The sequence below is a fragment of the Phyllobates terribilis genome, unplaced genomic scaffold (genome assembly GCF_046119375.1).
Source record: "Phyllobates terribilis strain yellow unplaced genomic scaffold, ASM4611937v1 Scaffold_11__3_contigs__length_659146591, whole genome shotgun sequence".
NCBI classification, from domain to species: domain Eukaryota; kingdom Metazoa; phylum Chordata; class Amphibia; order Anura; family Dendrobatidae; genus Phyllobates; species Phyllobates terribilis.
The window spans coordinates 382,556,672-382,575,254 of record NW_027362771.1 but is presented as its reverse complement, the minus strand read 5'-3'; the positions used below and the strand labels follow the sequence as shown (position 1 = coordinate 382,575,254).

Below are 18,583 nucleotides of genomic sequence, written 5' to 3'. Positions count from 1 at the left end.
GCTGCTCCTGTTTGCATGTTATATTCCTGTTGTCTATTGTCTAACTGGAACCAGTTTAATTACTGTTGTTTTGCCTTCTGATTTTGTGCCTTGACTACTGTCTTGGTTGTGATTCCCTGACTTCTCCTGTCAGCCTGCACCATGCGACAGCAGCTGACTTCAGGGCCACCACCCAGGGGCTCCTTTGTAAGTTTCCTGTATAAGGTTTAAAGTGTGAAGGCCAGGGCAACCCTCCTGGGATCTGGTGAACGGAGTTTCCCTATGCCTGTCAGTGTTAGCCATTTAGATCTGTCTGAAAGACCCATGTAACAACATTGAATCACACATCTATAATTACCCTTAATGGGATTTTTTTTTTCACTGTTCTTTTGAATAGAAAGACTGAAAAGCTTCTGCTATTTAATAATGAAAACAATAACACCACAAGTGAACTAAAATTATGCTTCACTGCAGCTTTTTCAGTGCAGCCATATTGTATACAAATACTTGGATTGATTAAAGAAAAAGTAAAGCAGTTCCCACAGGAGCCCATCAGATTCCAGATCTCCTTTTTATGAGGATTATGTTCATTTTAAACATTTTTAGCGTATATTCATTAATAGTAATTAGCTTCTTACTTGTGAACTTTAACATTTACACATACTCAAGCAGTTTATACTAAGTAACGCAATCAGACGGGCTATTAAAGAAAAAAGAAAAAAAAGTTTTTTGTAATGTAAGTAATGACCTAGTAACAAATTCATAACAATAATAGGTTTTAGAAGTCATATATTGGAAAAAAAAGGTTAAAAAATTATTTTCTTCAACCTCCAGGTCATTCGGGTCAGCAATGAACAAATATGTATGATCTAACATGTTGCAACCCATTGTTATAGCCTAACTGGAAAAACAAGTCAATGATCCCTAGGAGTCAACGCTACAGTATCTAACGGCATCGGCATCTACCACAGCAAAATGATAGGGGAGGAAAGTTGCTGATTTCAATATTGCTGGCTATTAAAAAGGAAAATTCTTTTCCAGAATAAATTTTTTTCCTTTTTTCAGTTTTTCCGTTTACTCTTTATAATGTATAGAGTCACCCTCATTATGGCACATTTACAGTGATGACGTTTCAGAGCAATGTCAAATGGTTTTACCTTCATTAACTGTTACAATACTGACCACTAACTTCCAACATTTGCGACAGAACACTAAAACTGGGTAGGTCTGGCTTTTCTCTACATATTGCATAACAAGTGGTCTTTCTAAATTGAAATATCAATAGAAAATTCATAAAATAGTCACTCAGGTGAAAACTGAAAAAAATATAGCATAGCAGTGTAGAACTAGAACCAAGTATATAAAAGAGTGTACTTGACTGCTTATGTGATTATTTATTTTGAATGTTGTAGCTTCTACACAGAATTCCTATACCTAAAAACGTTCCTTCAACATTTCAAAATATCTTGTACAGAATTTATCTGTGAATAGTCGCATGTTTACAGCAATTACAATTCTGTTGTGGATTTGCTGCTGATTTTCACCTATGCACTGCAAAGGATGAAATAATCCACAGTGCAAATCGGCACAAAGAATTTACATACTGAGGATTTAAAATCTGCATAACTGATCAATTTCTGCACAAAAAAATTCTACGTGAAATTCTTTTAATGCTCATTCAACTTTCTGCCTCTGTAATCCACTGCAGATTTGTTTTCCATCCTTCAATTCTGAACGCAAAATCTGCAGCAAATCCGCAACGTGTGAACAAGCCCTAACTGTGATTTTAATTTGTGAGCCTTAAAGCGGTTTTCCCACGAACAAAGTTAATTTTAATCAACATTTTAATCAATAGATCTTTGAATAATAATAAGTTCCACAATTGGATGTGTGTAAATAAAATGTTCCTGTGCTGAGATAATCTTATAAATGTGCCCCTGCTGTGTACTGTGTAATGAATGTGTCTGACCGTACAGGGACATGGTCTGATCATACCACATCTCCTGGGCAGGGGAGGAAGCAAAAGAGTATACAGATAGCACAGTGTGGGATCACAGCTGATTCTTAATAATATCCCTTAATTAGCCCCTACAATTATAATGTTATGTACCCCATCCTGGTTCCCACAAGTCTGTCTCCATCCATCTTGGTTCCCACATGTCTGTCTCCATCCATCCTGATTCCCACATGTCTGTCTCTATCCATCGTGGTTCCCACATGTCTGTCTTCATCCATCTTGGTTACCACTAGTGATGAGGGAGTACCGTAATATTCGTAATCACTATACTCGTTACGAGTACTTTGTAATAATCGCGTATTCGATCTGAATAGCGAGTACAATGTAAGTGAATGGGAAATGAGAGTATTTTTTTGCTGGACCCTACAAAGAGGTCTGGGGGCCTGAGGAAAAGGCTGAAAGTGATGAAATAGAATGGGAAGAGCCTGGAGAATGTGCCTGCATGCATTTCTGACTCACATATGGTTTCTGGGAATAAGTTTGTCGCAGTATTACACCACTTTTACAGACACACAAGAACAACTACCAAACCTAACCTAAATTGCATTTAACAGGCCAAAAAGGTTAAGAAACAGTTTTTCCTGCACAATTACTTGTATATAAGGCTAAATAAACCAGAGAAACCAAAAGATATCCCTTTTAGCCTTTGTTCACACATACTGTTGTGGCTTTTTTTCGTCTGTTTGAATTGGGAGGGCCCTGACTCATACATTTTGTAGGACCCTCTGTCATACATAATTTTTAGTTCGCTATTCCCCTGCACTTTACAAGCACAGCTAGAATGTACTAGTAGGTATGTTGATCTTTGAGGGGCCTCAGGTGGCTCTGTAACATGCGTTTTGGAGGGACAGCTGTTACTTAGACATTTGGGCGGTCTCTCCATCATTGACACTCACATAATGGAATACATATTCAATAGCATTTTCAATGTGCCCATTGTAGCGTTGGGCTTGACCCTCCTCGTCCACCACTATGTGATACTGCGGCCCTAAATTCAAATGTTCAAAAGCCCTGCTGTAGGCAGGAAAACTGAGTTTTGTGAGAGCCCTCGTGTGGCCCTGTAACATACATTTTGAAATGCCCTCCTCTAGAGATTTTGGAGATCCCTCTTGTGTTTAATACATTTGAGAGTGCCCTCACTTATTCATATTGTAGGGCCCTCACTCTATTATTTAACTTATTTAAGGGCAGAGACTACAGAGAAAAAGGCCAAGAGACATGGAGAACTAGAAGGTAGCAGTGAGTGTGGCCTGCGATCCTCAGGTATGGCTGAACCAGAAAAATAAAGCTGCACTAGTCAACTTGTTGACGAGCTCAAATATATCACTTGTGCAAGTCAAAGGACCAAGGATATATGGTGCCCCCTTCCAGGATGGGTTGGAGAAGCTTCTCCAGATGGCTCAGAGATTTTGATTGTCAATATTCCCCAGATTATATAGGAAGAGGAGACTTCTTGATACTGTACTACTTGGTCCAGTGCAGAATGTGCATCGTATTTCCAAAAATTACTCCTGGGGCTGTGTCATAGGTGCAGGGAGATTCCATGACAAGGGCCTCCCTTGTCAAACATTATCTACGATGGAGTACTGTAGTAGTTGTGGCCCTCAATTCAAGTTTTCAGAGGGCCATCAGTCGGTCATCAACAGTCAGTGTAAATTTCTATTGAATATGTATCCCCTATCTCAGTCACAATGTGGCACAACCTGTGACAAGGGCCTCCAATGACAAATATTAGTTTGGTAGGACCACTGTACATTCCAGATATGTCCACTGCACAATGTGCATAGGGTTTGTAAAAATGAACCCTATGGGCTGAGTCATGGTTGACGTAGGTAGCCACCATCCAAAGGGCCTCCAATCACAAATAGTAGTTAGGCTGGTGCATGAATACTGTCCTGGTTTGTCCACTGTACAATGTGCATAGAATTTGTAAAAATTAGCCCTATGGGCTGAGTCATGGTTGACGCAGGAAGCCACCATCCCAAGGGCCTCCAATCACAAATATTAGTTAGGCTGGAGTAGCAATACTGTCCTAGTTTGTCCACTGCACAATTTGCATAGGGTTTGTAAAAATTAGCCCTATGGGCTGAGTCATGGTTGACGCAGGAAGCCACCATTCCAAGGGCCTCCAATCACAAATATTAGTTAGGCTGGAGTAGGAATACTGTCCTAGTTTGTCCACTGCACAATGTGCATAGGGTTTGTAAAAATTAGCCCTATGGGCTAAGTCATGGTTGATGCAGGAAGCCACCATTCCAAGGGCCTCCAATCACAAATAGTAGTTAGGCTGGAGTAGGAATACTGTCCTGGTTTGTCCACTGCACAATGTGCATAGGGTTTGTAAAAATTACCCCTATGGGCTGAGTCATGGTTGACGCAGGAAGCCACCATCCCAAGGGCCTCCAATCACAAATATTAGTTAGGCTGGAGTAGGAATACTGTCCTAGTTTGTCCACTGCACAATGTGCATAGGGTTTGTAAAAATTAGCCCTATGGGCTGAGTCATGGTTGACGTAGGTAGCCACCATCTCAAGGGCCTCCAATCACAAATAGTAGTTAGGCTGGAGCAGGAATACTGTCCTGGTTTGTCCACTGCACAATGTGCATAGGGTTTGTAAAAATTAGCCCTATGGGCTGAGTCATGGTTGACGCAGGAAGCCACCATCCCAAGGGCCTCCAATCACAAATAGTAGTTAGGCTGGAGTAGGAATACTGTCCTGGTTTGTCCACTGCACAATGTGCATATGGTTTGTAAGAATTAGCTCTATGGGCTGAGTCATGGTTGACGAAGGAAGGAAACGGGTTTTTATGGGAAGGGGGTGATGTTAACAGCAGTAGGTGAATTTTTGGTGAATTTAGGTTGGCTTGCTGTCATCTGGAGGGATTACAAACTGTGGAGATATCCAGTCCTTGTTGAATTTAATCAGAGTAACTGTGTCTGCATTTTCAGTTGAGAGGAGTGTGCGCCTATCAGTGATGATTGCCCCAGCGGAACTGAAAACACGCTCAGACATCACACTAGCAGCCGGGCAGGCCTGCATCTCCAAGGCATATAAGGAGAGGTCGGGCCAAGTGTTCAGCTTAGACACCCAATAATTAAAGGGAACTGAAGCGTCAGAAAGGACGCACGTATGGTCACTTCAGTAACCCTTGACCATGTTCTGCAACTTATCCCTCCTTGGTATTGTTACAGGCACAGATAACCCTTGCTGTTATGCTGGTTTATTGAAAATTGACCAATTTGTGCACATTTTTCCCCCACCTCTGCTGGAGCTGATGTTCGTGTCTCTCCCCATTATCCCTTGGTGTTGAAAAGAGCCGGTACCTCTGCCACCAGCATTGTCTGAGGGTGATGTTTTCAGCAACTGATCTACAACGGCCCTCTTGAACAATTCCATTGTAAAACTCTATGGTGACTCCAAAAGGAGAGAAGGAAATTTTTCCTTGTACTGTGGATCAAGAAAGGTGGCCAACCAGTATAGGTTGTTGGATAAAATGTGTATCACACTAGGGTCTGGCCACCGACACTTACACATGAACTGTTCCATGTGGGCCAAGCTGCAAAAGGCAAATGTTCTGTGTCCCCAACAGTAGAAAAGGTACCCATCCTCTCCTCACACTGACTCGCCTCCTCCTCCTCCACCTCCTCGTCCTCCTCTCCAGCCCATCCAGCCAGGACAGACATGAAGCTTGGGTTGGGCGTCCCCTCTGTAGCATTACGAGTCCCCTTGGTAGCACAGAAAAACAAGTCCTCTCCCTCCTCATCTTCCTCCTCATCACCCATTGTGGCCTCAGAATATTGGCTGGGCTGGGTTGTAACACCCATTGGGAAATCTGGCTCCATACCAATATGCTGGACACTAAAAGCTTCCTCTTTGAGATTATGCAGTGATTGTTTCAAGAGACACAGCAGTGGGATGGTTACGCTGATAATAGCCTGATCACCCCCACGAGGTGGGTGCAGCACTCAAAGTTCTCAAGAACCTCACAAATGTCAGCGATCCACACACACTCGGTAGTTGTTATGTGTGGTGGCTGACTCTCAGTCTGACAGGCATGCTGAAGCTGGTATTCAGATACTGCTCTCTGCTGTTCACTAATCCTCGCCAACATATATGATAGGTGGAGTACCACCGCGTGGGCAGGTCGCAAATGAGTCGGTGACTTGGCAAATTCAAGCGCTTTTACAGCGCTGTAAGAGCAGCAAAAGCGGTAGAAGAATGGCAGAAATGGGTGCTAATACAACGCACCTTCTCAAGTAGGTACGGCAAGTCACGGTAAGTTTTCAGAAATTTCTGAACAACTAGGTTTAGCACGTGAGCCATGCATAGCACATGTACCAGCTTGCCAACCTTTAAAGACACCACCAGGTTACGCCCATTATCGCAGATGACCAGACCGGGTTGGAGGTGCAGCGGGGAGAGCAACTGATCGGTCTGTTGTTTTAAAGCTTGCCACAGCTCTGCTGCAGTGTGTGCTTTCTGACATAAACAGATCAGCTTCAGTAGAGCATGTTGCCGATTTGCCTGTGTGCTGCTGCACAGGTCCCAGCTTGGCAGTGATGGGGAGGGTAATTCAGCAGAGGATGAGGAGCAGGAGGAGGGGAGAGAGGAAGTGGAATATGAAGAGGCGGAAACCCTGACAAAAGTTGGGCTCACTATTCTTGGCGTGGGTAGGATGTGTGATGTTCCCATTTGCGCCTTTGTCCCACCCTCCACCAGGTTCACCCAGTGTGCCGTGACAGAAGTGTATCGTCCCTGTCCACAACAACTTGTCCAGGTGTCTGTTGTTAGGTGGACCTTCCCAGTTATGGCGTTGGTGAGAGCATGGTTCAGATTGTTTAACACGTGCTCGTGTAATGCAGGGACGGCACACTGGGCAAAATAGTGGTGGCTGGGAACACTGTATCGTGGGGCAGCCACAGCCAAGAGATCACGGAAAGACTGTGTTCCCACAAGCTTAAACGGCAACATCTCCTCAGCTAGCAATTTGGCAATCTGCGAGTTTAGTATTTGTGCCTGTGGGTGTGTGGCTGGGTATTTACGCTTTCTTTCCAAGCTCTCAGGCACGGACAATTGGACGCTTTGCTTGAACAAGGAAGTGGATGTGGTTGATGTTTGTTGTGTGTGAGCAACCACAGCTTGTGGGCAGAAGGTATGAGCACCTCCTTCCTGAACAGCAGTTTCTGAAGGACATAGCCCAGGCGACATGGCATTGGTTTGACCCGCAGACACAGATTTGGTACCCTGGTGTTCCACCCACCTACTGAGGTGCTTGGCTGCCGTGTGGTTTCACATACTGGTGGTGCTTAGGTTGCCTTTGCCCTGGCCTCTGCTCAACTTGTTATGGCAGATGCTACAGACTACAATGTTTTTCTCTGAAGGACTTTCAGAAAAAAAATTCCGCACAGCAGCTGAACGCCCCCTTGCCGTGACTTGGCGCACAGCGGGGGTGCTCTTGGGAACAGTTGACCCTGTTCTCACACTGGGCAAACCACGACCCCTTAGTGCCTGTGTTGGTGCTACATATCCATCTTCCTCTGTGTTGCTGTCATGGCTATGCATGCCAACGATCCAGGTCGGATCAGTGCACTCACCACCTCGTCTTCCATCTCATCCTCCTTCCCAGTTGACATTGATGGCTAACCTGATGGCAACTGTTCCTCATCATCATCAGCCTCCACCTCTGGAGACAGTAAATGACATTCCGCCAAGTGGCTTTCTTCTGGCCGTAGGTCCTCCAATACTTGATCATCAACGCATGCCACCTCATCTTGTCCCTCTTCAATGCTGTACAGTGATAGGCCAAAGCCAACCAAAAGATACGTACCAAACAGATCCTCGGAGTGACCAAGCTTGGGGTCATATGTCTCCTGTGACTAATAATGGTGGGAGGAAGGAGAACCAGCTTCAGGATTGGATGGGCCAGCCTTCTGTGTATCCACAGTAGACTGTGTGGTCGTGGAAGATTTGTTGCTGCTTGACAAATGTGCAGAGGCCTTGTCTGCTATCCAAGACAGAATCTGCCCTTGCTCTTCTGGCTGGAAAATTTTCCAGGAACATAGTGGATGCATCAAGCTTCTTCTGACCTGACACAGACTGAGTGCCTTCTCGCGCACCACTGACAACACCATGTCCACGTCCCTTAACAACAGGCTTTTTTGGAATTTTGGGTTTTGTTGACAGATTTTCAGATGTTGATGGCACAAGCCAAGCTAGCTGTCACAGCCAAGATAGTGGTTAAAATGGGCTGGTGCGTACTTTGTAGCGGCAGTAGGAAATGTTTGGACTACTGCTTTGTGCAGGGCACTCAATGATTTTTTAAGTGGACTAATATGGACAGAAGGCAGGCTGACACCCCAAAATAGTTGTTAAAATGGGCTGGTGCGTGCTTTGTAGCAAGCAGTAGAAAATGTCTGGATTACTGCTTTGTGCAGGGCACTTAATGATTTTTTAAATGGACTAATATGGACAGAAGGCAGGCTGACACCCCAAAATAGTTGTTAAAATGGGCTGGTGCGTGCTTTGTAGCAAGCAGTAGAAAATGTCTGGATTACTGCTTTGTGCAGGGCACTTAATGATCTTTTAAATGGACTAATATGGACAGAAGGCAGGCTGACACCCCAAAATAGTGGTTAAAATGGGCTGGTGCGTGCTTTGTAGCAGGCAGTAGGAAATGTTTGGACTACTGCTTTGCATAGGGCACCAAACGCCTTTTTAAGTGGACTAATGAGGACAGCAGAAGCCAGGCTCTGACCCCTAAAACAGCAGGGAAAATAGACCGGTGCTAAAAAAAAAAAAATGGCAGCACAAAATGCTACTTGTGTGTGTGCTGGAAAAATATTGCTTTGTCTCTGACAAGAGCTGTTTTAAGATGGACACTGGAATACTACCTAATACACTCCCTACCTAATACACAATCTCTCCCTCCCTGTACTCTGACTTTGTTGTGTGCCTTCAGCTCTGAAAAGAGCTACTTTTTGGTGGTATTATGGAGCTAGTGAGCGGTTCCTTTAAACACAGAACTAGTATATGTGTCACCCTACCTGGATGCCACAAGTGTAATAAAGCTGTGTCTGAGAGCAAGGGGGAGGTTCTCTGGTCAGGGGAACATTAGCATGCAATGCCTCCTGTCTCAGGCCAGTAGGGGGAGCAGGCTGCCCCTATAAAAGCTGGTACTGGGGACAGGGTTAGAGAGTACTGGATTGCCTGTCTCAGCTTTGAGACGTGTCCCAGAGTGGAGCAGGGACAGAAAGTTGATTGCACCTAAGAGGAAGTGTGGCAGTAGGAGAGAGCCACAAGCCAGAGACAAGAGGCGAAGAGAGCCTGTCTTGGCAGAGAAAAGACTTAATCTTACCAGACTTTGGTGTCTGAGGCTGGAAGGATTCCACATCCCCCAACAGAGAACCAGTTCGCAAGGGACTGTACATTCCTTGGCCTAAGGAAGCCTGGAGGCCCTGCCACAACCAAAGGGACCAGTAAAGCCGTACAAGGCTGGGAGCAGAAAGGAACCCACGTCGCAGGCCATACAGGCGAGAAAGCACGGAAAGCTCGGAAACGTGGGCTGTTACCCTATCAGGAGGAGATAGCCAGAAGGAGCGCAGAAAGCACGGTAGGCCTACACACTCACCCTGACCAGGGCCAATTTCCCCGTTGCTCTCAGACATCCAGGTCCCCTCCTAGCTGGGACTGTTTATGGGTCAGTTTACCTGTTTCAGTAAAGACCCTGGACTGCAACCTGTTGTCTGTGTGCTCTTTGCTCCTCCAGCAATATCATCACTGGGACTCTCACTACCATCACTCCCAACATCCATTATACTGCCCTGGGGCTGCACTCTTCCCGTGGGGAGTCACACTACCCTAGCTGCAACAAAAGAAAAAAAGGGAGGGCACCATCCGATAATAGGGATCCACCTGCCACACGCACAAAATAACATAAACTAAATAAACAGAAAAAGAGCGTGTATAAGTGCAGTGATCACCAAAATGATAAACAAAAGAAAAATATATGTGAATAAATGATAAATAACCTGGGTATAAAGTACATCAACTCATTTTATTGAGATATAATCAGACACAAGGAAAAGACATACCAAATTTAAAACACCATTAAAAAAGTGGAATGAACCACTATATAAGGAACCAGCTACCAAATAACCCTTCCCATGGCATTGAAGAGTACAATGAAAAAAGTGCACATGATAAAGTCAAAGAGCGCACAAGCTATATAGAGTATCTGTGGTGGTCAATAATTGCACAAGCCCTATATTGCACACAACTAGAATAAGAAATGGTATATAGCACACTATGTTTGCATACCTAAATACTGAGCCAATGGTATACTGCACATATATAGAGTATAATAGGTGATTATCCAGCAAACCAAAAATATACACAAAATGTGTCTGAGATGGACACCAATTGCACAAGCCCTCTATTGCAGATAACCAAGACAGAGAGTGGTAAATAGCACACTATTTATAAAAAAAAAAAAAAAAAAAAAAAAAGATTTCTGGCTCTCTCCCCACATGATATAATACGCAACTATATATAGTTGAAGTAGTCAGGATACGAACAGTAAGTGTTCCAATAAACCAACAGTGTGCCTGAGAGTGAATATCTGCAAGCAATTAGTAAGTCACCATAACTATAGAGGCAGAGAAAATAGCTCCCCGCATAGTATGGCAATCTGGACCCACAACATGACCCAAATAAATATACTTAAATCAGCATGCGCTCTGGAAGGTGAAGCTGGGACCTCAGTGCCCAACGCGTGTCGCCACACAAGGTGGCTTCATCAGGGGCATGTATAGTCCTATACCATGTGTCGATATATATAAAGCCTAAAGCAATCAATGATTTACCTAAGAAACAGCTGTTGTCCTGGGAGACGCCGGAGCCCCGGACACCGCGGAGCGGAAGTATCTACGTTTGAACCGGAAGTGGTCACGCCGGCATAAGCAGAGCGGATACAGCCAGCGTGATGTGCATCCTGAGTTGTCAGGGAGACCATGCACATAGACCATGCATTTGCGCATGTGCCACTTCATCAGAAACGTCTACAATATTATTTACAGAGGGAGTGCTGTCTCAATCAGATGGAGAGAACAATAGATGAATGAATGAAAAACTCTTCACCTAAATATGATCAGGGAAGCATAGGTGCTGAGTTTGATCAAGGTAGGGCACCTGAGAGTATGCACAGTTTGTCAAATCACCATGAGTAGTAAATTGATATTTATCTAATCAATAAAACAGGAATACATACAGTAGTCAGATCCATAAATATTAGTCACTGCACTTATACACGCTCTTTTTCTGTTTATTTAGTTTACACTACCCTAGCTGCACACCTCATCAGCCCCAGCGGTGTGCATGCAGCGGCGGTTCCTAATAACCGCAATCCACGGGTGGCGTAGTCGGACATAATCAATAACACATAACGGACTACCACTGGCCTGACCACCCTGAGCCACGGAACCGGGTTGCCACTACTACCCCCATCGTTCCCTATTGCCCGGATCCGAGTGCCCCACGGCCCAGGGGGCGAGTCAGCTTTGGTGTAGTCGGCAGGATTTCATGCCCGCAACCACCGGGTACTGCGTGCCTGAAAAAGACTGTTGTAAACTTACCTGTGGAGAAGTTTCCCGCCATCAGACGCCATCTCGGACCGTTTCCCGCCGTCCGGAGTCGTTTCCCGCCATCCGGAGCCGATTCCCGCCATCAGACGCCATCTTGGACCGTTTCCCGCCGTCTTCTGCCGTCTTCCCGCCATCGGACGCCATCTTCAGGACGCCGCGCGGGAAGAAGAGGGGCGTGGACGTCAAAACCGCGCGAGATCCGAAGCTCCGCCCCACGCACCGACGCTGCGCAAGGTCCTGGAAGGGAGAGAGAGCGACGCTGACGTCATCGGAGTACGACGCCAGGTCCTCATCCAGAGCAGCAGCGGAGCCGCGGCCTACAGAAGAGGATCGTCGGAAGGTAGGCCACGCTTGACTAGGGGGGAAGGAAGATGTCGGACACAGAGGCGCCCACTACCACCAACGCAGCTGCAGCAGCGGTGATGCCCTTTTCCCTGCCCTACATCCCTGGAGCGGCCTGGCTGCCCAAATACTCAGGGGAGCCCCATGCCCTAACTGACTTCAAGGAAAGGCTATACAGTTTGTTCCAGGTTTACCCCCTGACAGTGGAACAGAAGGTCAGCATATTGACAGGGCAGTTAAGTGGCGCAGCCCAAAGGGAGGTAAAGTCATGGCCCACTGAGGAGAAAAGGACTGTGAAGGGTATTCTGGCCCGGCTGCGGGGTACCTTTGATACACGTACCTCCGCTGAGATTAAAATGAGGTTCTATGGATGTAGGCAGCGGGCACAGGACAGCATCAGAGACTATGACCTAAATCTGCAGGAAGCCTTGAGGGCTATTCAACAAACTGACCCTGGCAGTGTGGAGGAAACCGATAAGCTGCTAACAGAACAATTCATAGAAGGTCTGCTGTCTAGTGCCCACAGGGCCCAACTGCGCCTCGTGTTCTTTCAGAACCCCGACCTGACCTTCGCCCAATTTAAGGACAGGGCCATAAGGGTGCTCCGTGAATCTGCAACCAGTGGCGCTATAAACCCCCGGCGCCCTGCTATCACCTACCACCAGGAGGCGGCACCCTCCTCTATGGACTCCGTGGAGGCTGATGCACAGGCCCTGAACCAAGCCCCGTCGAAAGGCCTGCACCACCAAGTCCAGGAGCTGACCAGGAGCGTCGCGGCGTTGACCAGGACCGTCCAGGCGTTGCAAGTGGACCCGTCAAGACCCATCAAGCTGGCTTCAAGTCCGGAGGATGTCCCGTGGCATCGACAGAGGAGGAAACCGTCGTTCCGAGGGAGGCCCACAGACCGCTACGCAGAGGATGGACAGCCCATTTGCCGTCGATGCAACCAGCCCGGACACATTTCCAGGTACTGTAATTTAAACGGGTCCAACCTGGGGCAGAGGGCCGACCCCCAGGCATAAGATCACCAGGCCCTTACAATTGGCGTAATAAATACGTTGGGGGGCGCCCGGTTTTACCCGTGGTGCTGGACGGTATCCCCATGAGCGCCTTGCTGGATACTGGGTCGCAAGTAACCACAATCCCTTATGTACTTTTTAAGCAGTATTGGACTGATGCTGATATCACACGGTATCCAGACAGTAACTTGAGCATCATCGCCAGTAATGGCTTACCCGTGCCGCAGATGGGGTTCAAGGAGATGACCATTAAAATTGGTAAAGTTGAACTGCCGGCACAGGGAGTGATTATTGTGGACATTGACCGTCATGAAAGTCACCCTAAAATAACTGTGGGTACTAACATAATTGAAAATTGTCTTTCAGAAGTAATTGTAATTCTACAACAGGTGGCGGTGAATGCTAGTTCCAGCCAACAGAGAGTCCTCAACAAGGAGATAAAAGCCCTGATGAGACGGCAGCAGGTAGAACTGTCTGGTGGTGAGATCGGTAGCGTAAGACTCAGTGATCCATTCCCCATTTCCATGCCTCCCAAAAGTGAAATGATGATCTGGTGTCGGACTGCAATCGGGTTGAGAGGTAGAGACTACCAAGCCATGGTAGAACCCATGTACTCAGACAGCAGGCCCACCATTTTGACAGCCCGGGGGGTGGTTGATGTCCGTCATGGGAGGGTGCCCGTCCGCATCCTCAACATTGGGGAGAGGGAAGTACACTTACCCAGGTACGCTACACTCGCCAAACTGTTTGTCGTCGAACACCAAGCTATCAGGGCCGTGGAACCCTTGCCTCCATCTCCACAGGCGGAGGGTAATGGCTCCCTGAAACAAAAGGAGGACTGGTGCCAGAAACTCCACGTGGGTGCTGACTCCACTCCCCTGCACCAAAAACAGGGAGTCTACCGGGTGGTACAGGAGTACGAGAGAGTTTTTAGTAAGCACCCGCTAGACTTCGGCAGAGTAAAAGGGATAGAACACCACATCCCCACAGGGAGCCACCCACCAATAAAAGAGAGGCACAGACCTGTACCCCCTGCACATTATCAGAACGCCAAGGGTATGCTAAGGGAGATGAAAGAAGCTGGGGTCATTAGAGACAGCTGTAGCCCCTGGGCAGCCCCCTTGGTTCTGGTCAAAAAGAAAGACGGCACCATGAGAATGTGCGTGGACTATAGACAAATCAACCGTATCACCCACAAAGACGCATATCCGCTGCCTAGAATAGAAGAGTCTTTAGCCGCACTAAAATCTGCTAACTTCTTTTCTACTTTGGACCTTACTAGCGGGTACTGGCAGGTTCCTGTGGCAGAGGCTGACAAGGAGAAGACCGCCTTCACCACCCCGATGGGACTGAGCGAATTTAACTGTATGCCTTTCGGGCTCTGCAACGCACCAGGGACCTTCCAGCGGCTGATGGAATGCTGTCTAGGGCACCGAAACTTCGAGATGGTCCTCCTTTACCTGGACGACGTGATCGTCTATTCGAAGACCTACGAGGACCATCTCAAGCACCTGGCTGAGGTGTTCGAAGCCCTGGCAGGCTATGGCCTGAAGGTGAAACCATCGAAGTGTCACCTGCTGAAACCAAAGGTCCAGTACCTAGGGCACGTGGTAAGCGCGGAAGGAGTGGCCCCCGACCCTGACAAGGTCACGGCAATCAAGAGCTGGCCAAGCCCCTCGAACATCAAAGAGGTGAGACAGTTTCTCGGGTTGGTAGGCTACTACCGAAGGTTCATCCCCGGGTTCACTAAGATGGCAGCTCCTATGCAGGACCTCCTGATCGGACAGTCCAAGTCCAGAAGTCAAAAGCCACCCTTCAAGTGGGATAAACCGGAAGAGGAGTCCTTCCGCCAGCTAAAGTTGGCCCTCACTGGGGATGAGATCCTGGCCTACCCTGATTATGGCCAGCCTTTCATTCTCCACACAGATGCCAGTAATGTGGGACTGGGAGCCGTACTGTCCCAAAACCAACAGGGCAGAGAACGGGTGATCGCATACGCCAGCCGGAAGCTGAGGCCCACTGAGAGGAACCCGGAGAATTACAGCTCCTTCAAGCTAGAATTCTTGGCGGTGGTGTGGGCCGTGACGGAACGCTTCAAGCATTACCTGGCCTCCGCAAAGTTCACCGTGTACACGGACAACAACCCGTTGACACACCTGGACAATGCAAGACTGGGTGCCCTGGAACAGCGGTGGATGGCCCGTCTCTCCAACTATGACTTCGTGATCAAGTAACGGGCAGGCAAAACCAACGCCAACGCGGACGCCCTATCAAGGATGCCTCACTTACCTGAAGGTGACGAAGACCCACAAGAGCTGGAGGAGGTAGAACTCCCCGCGTTTCACTGGTATGGAGCCACTCAACACTCTCACCGCGTGAAGGAGGAGGATCTAACAACTGTGATGATGAATCCCCTACCTCACCACAGCTGGGCCGAGACCCAAGATAGTGACCCTGCAGTCCGCCTGGTGAAAGATCTGCTGACCCGGGAAGACGCCCGCCTAGCTCCAGATGCCCCAGAGGAAGCCAAGCAGCTATGGAAGGAGAAGAGCAAGCTGTTCCATCCATCCTGGTTCCCACATGCCTGTCTCCCATGTTGCGGTTTTTCAGCGGTGTCCTCGTCTTTCTTCAGCGCTGACGGGTCAGCGCATGGCAGTGATGTCATACGCTGGAGAACTGTGTGCCGACGTCGGCTGCTGGCCTCTGATTGACTGGCAGCTGTTAACTTTTGCAGTGCAGGAAACCGGTGGCTTTCTGTACCTCAATATTTTTCAACTGAATGTGCATCCAGTTGAAAATTCCGGGCCAGGGAACGGGATTGGGGTACCACTTCTTGACGGTTGAGGAAACCGCCTGCTATTTTAAAAAGCGGTTCCACCGAACTGGGGATAACCCGTTGAATCCCACCACTGATTGTACATATGCCACACACTTCCTGCTGTATATAGATTGTACATAAGGCACACACTGCTGGTTGTATATATATCGTACAAAGGTCACGCACTGCTGGCTGTTTATATATTGTACATAGGGCACAGCCTGCTAGCTGTATATATATTGTACATAGTGCACGCAGTGCTTGCTGTATATATATTGTCATGGCAGTGATGTCATATGCTGGCGACGTGCGCACTAACATCAGCTGACGGCCTCCAATTGACAGGTGGCTGATATTTCTTTCTTTCTGGCTTTCTGTATCGCCATATATTTCAACTGAATGTGCATACCATGCAGTAAATAAATAGCAATAGTGCATGAAAATAATATAGGGTACTTATAATAGTATCATATAATAGCAGTGCACCATATTATCCAGGTCAATACATCCTGACTTATTACCAAAAAGAGAAAATATCTGCCTCCCCCAAGTTATCCAAAGAATGGGGGCCCCAAAGTCCCTTGCGTAAGTGGACCAGTATAGCACATGTGTGACCATCGCTTCATTAACTGCCTAAGGGCTCTTTCACATGTGACAGTTTTCACACATACTGGAGACACTTAAACAAGTAGACCCATTCAAGTGAATGGGTCTGCGCAAATGTCAGTGTGATTCCACGGACCATGTGTCCGTGGGCAAAGCACTCTGACATGTCTGTGTTTTGCACGCAGCATGGGCCGCAAAATGTCCAACACACGTGCACACTGATGAAACATGGATGACATCCCTTTGTCATCAGTGTGACACGTACTGGAGCCTGGGAATCAGTTCCAAAGTGCCAGGTGCTGAAAGAATCTCTCATCATTGTCCTCTGCTTGCGCTTAGAGTAGTATTTTGCTTCCTCTGTCTCCTAGCGAGAGGGCCCCTAACCTGCGTGAGCTCACTGAATGACAGGACACTGCTCACTGAGCTCAGCGCAGTTCAGGGGCCCACTCGCTGCAGTGAGTCATTCTCCTCTGCTCCTCAGCATGTGCGGTCGCCTCAAGCCAGTGAGTATAATGATTATTTTATTTTAGTTTTTACAGTTTTTGGAGACATCGGTACCAGAATACTACTCTAAACATTGTCCCCTGCTCACGCTTAGCGCAGTGCAAGCAGGGGACAATGATGAGAGATTCCTTCAGCACCTGGCGCTTGGGAACAGTGCAAACTGTACCGCTGATTCCCAGGTGCAGGTACGTGTGATCCTGATGCAACACACAGGCGGCACATGGTTGCCACATGTATGCGACACAGGTACTCACGGACACGGATATATCTGGTACTGGTTTTTCCAGTACCAGAAATATCAGGACGTGTGAAAAAGGCCTCATGCAATTATGGTCATAAATGCATGCTACCACTCCCATATAACCATAAAAGTAAATAGAGTAGAGGTCATGCATCTGCACTACCACACCAGTCACACAGGTCAGACCCCTAGCAATCATGTGTTCATATGTGATAAATATATTTAAGGGAACAACCACTTTAACAATGATCGAATCAAATGAACATTTATTTATGATGGAGCAAAATCCCATTTTGTTCACAGACAATATTGGATGTATATTCACTCTGAAGACGTATGGAATAACTTTTAAAATATGCAACTCATAGCAAATTATTTTGTATGACTCATATTTCCAGTCAGATGAACACCTGAATATGGAGAAAGTCGCTTGTGATGTTAACTTGAGATAAAATGTTGCTTGCAGTGATATAATCGTGAGAATATGAGAAAGTAGATGAAATCATTCCTTCTATTCCACAAAAGCCTTTACAGTACTAAATCATTACTAATTGTTTCCTTTTAGCACCATGTCTAAGAAGCCTTGGGGCACCATTGAACCTGCTCCCTTCCCATTAGGACATCAGACTCTAAGCAGCAGAGCGATTGAACAACTTGTTCAAAGGCTTCATTCAAGAAAGCACTGTGCAAGCTGTGGTACAACTAATCTTTACCCATCAAGGACAATCAAGGTTCTAAGTCCAGAACATCTAAGTCAGCTTCTGCAAAGACTTACTCAACATTCTGAGGAGCAAGTCCCTGACAGCAAAAGGATCGCACATGGAAAAATCCTTCAAATGGGGATAGTGAATTCTTATGCATGGAAAGGGTGGAACTAAAATATGCCAAATATTGTACTGTATTGTAATAGGTTTTAAGTGTCAAACATTACATTTGGAAGAACCATTATAATAAACTAACTGAAAAATATTAGCCATGACAATGGCAGTCCAGGCAGTTGCATGTTTTGAACAAGTATTTTTCACCAGAATTTCTGCAATACAATATATTGAATCATCATCATTATCATGCAGAAGAGAAATACTGTAGGGGATGACTAAACAGGAGCTCATTGCATAAATGATTTTAGATTTTTTTTTAGATATAGTAAGGGTAACCAGGGCCCTGGGTAACCAGATTAAGGGTAGCTAAGGCCATATATAACCAGATTAAGGGGAGTCAGGGACCTATACAGTTTGTTTCCCCCACCCCCAGCACCAGGGTTGCCAACTGTCCAGAAATTCCAGGACAGTCAGTAAAAAAGGGCATTTTTTTACCTGTCCATAAAAAAAATTAAGGCGTCTGTGATTTTTTTGAAACTGAAGAAACTTGTATAGATTATTTTGGCTGTAATTATCAATTTATCATCATATTACAG

General features: G+C 46.6%; 1 protein-coding gene across 1 annotated transcript in view; it reads left to right on the top strand.

Moving 5' to 3' along the window:
• Positions 1-1,169: 1,169 nt before the first annotated feature.
• Positions 1,170-18,583, top strand: part of LOC141166361 (tetratricopeptide repeat protein 24-like) — a 286,609-nt gene continuing 269,195 nt past the window's right edge. Inside the window, exon 1 of the mRNA XM_073652970.1 lies at positions 1,170-1,200. The gene's annotated coding sequence lies outside the window, so the exon portion shown is untranslated. The remainder of the gene's footprint in view (positions 1,201-18,583) is intronic.